Here is a 7308-nt window from a genome sequence, read left to right as displayed (position 1 = left end):
ACAAGAGTGCAAAGTCAAGGCTTGGATTCGATGAACACTTACTAGAAACAAGAAGAAAGCTGAATGAGGGACTCAGCGGATCCAGAATGACTTCATTTTTACAGAAACCTTAGGAGGTTTTCTATGTAATATACTTGACAATGATGTTCAAAAAGAAAAATAAACGAGTCTGTCGAATGACTAAAGCGTAGATGTGTTTGTAAAATATGAAGGAAAGTACAAACCTTCATAGATTTTTTTTGTCACATATGTCCCATATTTGAATGTTATGTCACTGAATAACCATAAGAGATGTTGCTTTGGGGTTAGTTATACTTTATGTCTATATATCTATACCCTCACATTTGTATATACATGTTTGTATGAGGGGGCTTCAAGTTTGTGGAAACATAGAATTAAAAGATAATTGAGGATCCCCCCTCCTGAATGTTCGAAGCCTCTTTATATATGAGCTTGCATCTGTATATATAAAATGGAAAAATCTATATCTAACACTTTGACAAATATCTATTAGGTACAGCAGAAATCCCCTGTGTTCATTTCTATGTACTTCCTCTTTCTTCTCTTCCTTGAGGTAAACCTATCATGAATTTTTGTGTATATATAGTCATTTTCCACCTTTACTATATATTATAATCAATCATAAAAGGACATTTGGATTATTTTGTATATATACATATCTATCTATCTATCTATCATCATCTATCTATCACCTAAGAACATAATCCAAATATAAAGTGCAATCTGCGGTCATCAAGTTGATTCTGACTCAGAGCAATCCTGCATATGGTTTGGGAGACGGAAAATCTTTACAGGAGTAGACAGTCTCATGTTTCTCCTTTAGAATGACTGGTGCATTTGAACTGCCAACCTTCAGTCAGCAGTTCATTGCTTATCCTAGAGGGCCACTTGTCATTTAGTGTCACTGAGTTGATTCCAATTCATAGTGACCTGATGGTCCACAGAATGAAATACTGTCCTGTCCTGTGCCATCCTCACAATTGTTCTTATGTTTGAGGCCATTGTTATAGCCACTGTGTCAATGGTGCCATAGGTATCATGCAACTTGCTTTTATCTCTTAAGACAAATCCATCTCTTGCAACATCCATCTTTTAAATTTTTTTACTATGTATATTTCCAGTCCACTCTTTTAATTGTGGACTAGTTCATTACATGAGTATGTATGTGAAAGTTGAACATGGAATAACAAAGGGCAAAAAGGAATTGATGCATTTGAAATATCATGAGCAAACAAGTCTATCTTGGATGAAATACAGCCAGAATGCTCCATAGAGGCAAAGTGGGGAGACATTGTCTCACATATGTTTGACTTGTTGTCAGAAGAGATATTTTCCTATAGAAGGACATCGTGCTTGGTAAAACCTCGGGTCAGAGACAAAGAGGAAGATCTTCAATAAGATGGATTGGCACAGTGGCTGCATTGATGGGCTCAAGCCTAAGAACAATTATGAGTGTGGCACAAGACCAGGCGATGTTTTAGTCAGTTGTACATATGGTCACTATGAGTTGGAATTGACTTGATCGTTGTGGCAGTTACATCATCTCCTGTCAACTTAGGGTTGGAGTCTAGCCTGTCAATCAGGTCATAGTCAAGGAGGCTTCTGTGTGGGCATGACCTTTTTCTGAGTATTCTGGGAACTCCTGTCTCCCTCTCTGGAGGCAGGGCACACACTCTCCTTGGGAGACATTCCTGTTGACAAGCCACATGGAGACACATTGATGGAGCCAGAGCCCTGGAGCTGGAGAAGTCATGTGGAGACCCATGCCAGTGCTGAGATGCTTCCAATACCACTGGATCCACAAGACTTTCTACTCACTGGGTGTGATCTTCCTCCATTTGGTGTCATTCCATGTGTTGTGTGAGGCCGAAGAGGAATGTATAGAATGGTATCAGACATATGGGCTAATATTGGATTTATGGACTTGATCTGGAATGGGTTGGGATGCTTTCTTAATATATGATCACTCTTTGATATAAAGCTCTTTCTTGTACACATGTGAGTGTTTCTGGGTTTGTTTCTCTAGAACAGACTAGCACAATGGTACTTAAGAACAACAAAAATTGAATTAGCTATTCTTATAGAGTTTTTAGAAACAAAACATTGGTTTTAAACAATGTTTAAGAAACATCAGTGGGATAGGGTACTCTCATCTGTACATGTAAATAAAAGATTAATCCAGGGGTGTTGCTAGCGTTCTTGAGCTGTCTGGACTTGTAATGCCCTTTTATATAACTGAAGGAAGCATTGCCTGGTATTGTACCATCTTTATAGTCATTAGTCTGGATGCCTCCACTGTTATGTCATTAAGGGTCCATTTAATTTTCATTAGCTTTACTATACATGGTCACCTTTTCTAATATTATAACATTTCTGGTGAGATGTACAAAGTAAGTGAGTCAAAGTCTCTCTTATTTTTTTAAAAGCAAATAAAAACTTTTACTGTGATTCTTTATAGTATTCAAACTAATGGCATGAAAATAATTCTATAAAGTAATTATATTTTACTACAGTTTCCTGTGGAAGGAGTGTATCTTCCTGGCCTTTCCCCACAATTGTCATCAACAGTCAGAAGTTACTTGTCAAAATGCTGCCATTGTTTCACTCGGTCCCACAAGTTTGGAGAAACTCCTTAGGAATTGGTTTCAACCATTTCTTTATTTTCCCCCCAGCAGTTTCTGACCTCCTACAATCAATAATCTTCAGGGGGTGATCACATTCTTGGTAAAGTATCATTTTCTTCTCATGTGTATTCATGGAGACGTGGTGGGTACTCTTCATGACTGAGAAAGCTCTTCCACTAAAAATTTTCAGAATATCATCTGGAATATCCTAATCTGGAAATAGATGTCGGCTTGGCATCATAGTTCTTCCAGGAAGGTTTTTGGCAACATACCATAAATAGTTTAATGATTGCCACTGGATCCTTTTGATGGAGTTGAGCAGCTATTAATTGTTTAAACCCACCCAGAAAGCCAGGATGAGAGGAATAGTTTTTGTTCCCATTTGTTTCCAGATTTTGTGAAGTGTTTTGTGTTCATTATGACAACATGGTCCCTGCAGTCACTCAGTTGATTATACTTGAACTTGTGCAATGCTTGAAGCTTTGTTGATACCACAGCAGCAAGTTTGCCAGTGGGCTGAATTTTCCCACCTAAGAGATACCACATTTGAGCAAATGTGGCCCATTTCTGGAGTACTTTGGAAAAACTCCCACAAGCAGGAGTTTTTCCAGGAAAGGAGCTCTTCTAAAGAACATTCTGTTTATATTTCTTCTAATACTTACCTGTTCATTCATTTGGTAGTCCATAGTAACAAGATATCTAGGTTATGTAGGGAAGTGCTGCTCAAAAACTGATGCAGATCCATGCTTAAACAAGTATGGAAATTGAGATTAACCTTTTGGAAGGCTTTATGTAAATGTGATATTAACAAATTCAAATAATAATTTTTAAAATTTATTACTTTATGTTACAATAATAGCAATCTGTGATGTTTTTCTCCCCTAAAAATGTGGTCCTTAACCACCGTTAAAGCTCAGCTCGAAGCTCCATATTGGACTTATTGGTAGATAAGAAATGCACTTCATGCATAAGAACCCCCATTTTCTCACACTTCTATTGAGACCTTAAACATTATTCTTCTTCATGAGAATGAAATAATGTTTTATTATTTTATTTGCCCATTCTAGATTATTAATGAGATTTAACACATCTATATGTGTATAGCACCACTTTGCTTTGATTTTTCTGTGACTTGTTCAGTGAAACATTATCCATTGATTTATTTATTTTCTTCTCAAATTGATCTGTCTACTTATCTTTTTATGTTATGTGGTTTATAAATATCTTCTATGGTATTGCTTATCTTTTAACTTCTATTTACAATTTCTTTTTTTGGTAGAATGTTCTATATTTGGAATTATTCCACAATTTTCCTTATCATTTCTTCCTTTTTATGTCTTGTGTAAGAAACCTTCTCCACTTTAAGGCTATAGAGTTCCCCTCATTTTCTCTAAGCTATATATGTTTATAATTTAAGCTATATGCATTTAACATCTAGTCATTAATTCATGTAGAATGTCTGTTTGGAAAAGGTATGAAGAAAGGATCCAATATTACCTTTTTCCTTATGGAAAATAAATTATTTTTGAAACCACTGAACACAGATAATTCTTGGATTATGAATGAGAACTGTCTATAAGTGTGTCTATAAGACAAATTTGTCAGTAAATGTATTGAATTCTTATTTCTCTTATTTTAATGCTAGAAAAGATTCAACAGGGAAAAGATGAGGCTTTCTAGTGCTGTGAAGATTTGCATGCTCGGAACTCACAGGAGCAGCATTGATTTGATGGCAGTGGAAGTGATGCCCCAAGTGGATAATTGATAATATTCTCTAACATCTAATGGCAAAGATGTCTCTAAGGTGAATCAGAAGCATATACAAGTCATAGGTGCATGAATGGACTTTGGACTTGCACTTAGTTTAGCCTCAATCAAAGAAAAGTTAGTTGTTATGACATGGCCCTGCTTGATGTTCTAGAAGAGCTCACTGAAGATAGGAGTGCTGTAGCACAGTGTGGTTAAGAAACTAGATGGTGCACCGCTATCAGAAAGGATCTTGTTTGTGGTCTTAAAAGCTTGTTTTCAAACAAGCAGCCATCTAAAAGAGGCATAAATTAAGTTCATATGGAAGAAGCACCCCCACCGGTGTGAAACAAGGGTTGCAAATCATATACACAAATCTTAAAGAGGAAATGACATCAGAGCTCAAATTGTGAACACCTGGCTTACAGAAGATTATGGATGACAGTGGAAGCCCAAAATCGATTTATAAGGTGCACACATGGATTGAGTCTCAAGCAAATCCCCTCTGATCATAGTTGAGGGATGGGAATACCGTTCTTATCAGACAGAGCATTGTAAAGTCAATTATGGAACCTGTAGATAGGTCAAAATGTAGTATCTTATCATTTACTTTCACTTTTGACCCATTTTAAAGCTGTTTCAGTTTTAAAAAATTAAAAATGCACTGTCATCTGGTCAATGCTGAATCAGTGGCCCCCTGTAGGTTTCCTAGACTGTAAATGGGAATTAAATGTCCAGTTGTTCTCTGACGGAGCTGCTGGTGGTTTTCTACAATTGACTATTTGGGTTGCAGCCTAACAATAGACCACCAGGTGTCCTTATAATAAAAGGGGGTGGGGAATGAAAATGGATTAAGACCCTCCTGAATCCCCTTGACTAGAGAAACAAATCCAGGGATACTCATATATATGTAAGAGAGAGCTTTATATTAAAAAAATAACTATACATCAATAAAACATCCCAGCTCAGTCCAACTCAAGTCCATAAGTCTGATGCTAGTCCATATGTCCCTCTTCAGACTCATGAAGCCACAGGCAATGATGGAGAATGCAGGAACATCACCAGCCAGTGGATGAAAAATCTTGTGGAACTAGTGGTGGTGGACACATCTTCAGCGCTCATGCAGATCTCAGTGTGCCTCATCAACAGGAAGGCGAAGGCAGAGAAAGAGAGGCAGGTTCCTAGGATCCTCCTTATGAGAAGGCCATACCCACAAGGAGGCCTCATAAGGCTTCAACCTGATTGATAGGCTAGACTCTACCCTATACTTTTATATCTTCAAGTTCACATGAACTAACTACCAGAGACCACCCCTATCCAACTTGATACTTTTATACAACTCTTTAGCCATACATAATTTTAAAGACAACAGTAAAATCACAATTGTGCATAAAAGGATAAAACTAAAATGCATACAGCTCAAAATGTGCCAGCTTCATTTAAACATAATATTCTATAAGCAAACAAAACAAAAAATTTTTATGCTTAACAATTGGAGTTATGTGAACACCTACGCCATAATCCTATAATTCTCTAAACATAGTCCCCCAACCACGAAAGTTTGAAAGCCAGCCACTTCGTGTCTTTATCCTCCCCATTTGGAGAGTCAAATTTCTACTCTCCACTTTATCAACCCAGTCCTCTGAGGAAAAAAGCATGCTCTTTGATGTGAGGAATCTTCATTCCAGTTGGAACCTCGTGAGTTTGCATCCAGAAGCAAATTCAAATCAAGACAGGCCATCCATGAATTCAGCAGCAATATGCACCAATTCACAGGCTCAAAAGTCTCCTCTTCGTCTGGTCAGGTTCTGGTCAACTCAATGTGGGCTGCCTTTCTTAGCCTCACCAGTGTGCCCATTGGCTGCCTCACCTTTCAACCAAGGGCCCTGTCACACATTCTCAACAACCTTAGCCCCGTTGGGCTAAGTCATACCATAGGCTCAGGTTCCACACACCTCTTTAAACATCAGACCAGCCAGCCAATGCTTGTCTTTCCCTCTAATCCCTGTGAACCAGGTCCACAGGTATCAGTGGCCAGCCTCAACCCATGTCCTTACTGCTGTGTTTCTCCCATTTCCACTCAACACATGGATCCAGGTGGTCACCTAACAAGCATTTCAGGCTGCCCATAGGATCCTTTTAATGTTCAGTCCTAAAGAGGAGGTTCCTTCATGGTTCTAGATTTTTCCAGCTTCACACAGAAACCTCTACATCAAAATCCAAAAAAGCCAAAGGACTCCTTTTCCTTTCTTCTGTCTGTCAACAGCACTCTCAGCAAGTATTTTCAAATGCAATTGTACTGATCATTCAAGGCATTAGGTGGGGCTTATCTTTTCAGACTTTTTTTGCAGGCTCATCCTATACCCAATTAACGATATAATTTAATGGCTACAGGCAGTGGGCTTACAATCTCCCTATGTTCATATTTCCCAATAACCATTTCTACCACACATTACATCAATAAAAATAGAAGAAATCAATATCATCCTCATAGAGCCAGATCCTAAACTCAATTCTTAAAACAGTTACATTCGATCCTTATATGAACTATCCCATTCATATGTAATATAACCTTAGGCCTCTGCCTGTATCAAGCCAGGATGTGTGTGGGGTGGGGGTGGGGGGGCTTCTGTTAGCCAGTTTGACCATGTAGCATGGTCCCAGAGTTCAAGGGGTCATCTTGACCCCTGAACTCTAAATTTATCTTTATCTTATTCATTTTTACCATTTCAAACAGCAATAACCAAAGACAACAACCAAAGTAAAGAATCAAAACCTTAACTTCCCATATTCTTTCCAGAAACCAATCAAGTAAGCTGTGTGATTATCTGACCACCAGCTATCCAAAGAAAAACTAGCATAAGGTAGAAGTCAAACAAGCATCCTCTCTCCATCTTCATGATTTGGTTCTCTAGTA

At 38.0% G+C, this 7308-nt stretch overlaps 1 pseudogene; it reads right to left on the bottom strand.

Annotated features, from left to right (window-relative positions):
* Positions 1–2713: 2713 nt before the first annotated feature.
* LOC101664554 lies at positions 2714–3331 on the bottom strand (annotated as a pseudogene).
* Between the last annotated feature and the right edge of the window lie 3977 nt (positions 3332–7308).

The sequence above is a fragment of the Echinops telfairi genome, unplaced genomic scaffold (assembly GCF_000313985.2).
Source record: "Echinops telfairi isolate 266 unplaced genomic scaffold, ASM31398v2 ScPeMD7_2291;HRSCAF=2852, whole genome shotgun sequence".
NCBI lineage: Eukaryota > Metazoa > Chordata > Mammalia > Afrosoricida > Tenrecidae > Echinops > Echinops telfairi.
The sequence above is the reverse complement of the archived record's forward strand: the minus strand, read 5'-3'. Positions and strand labels throughout refer to the sequence as shown.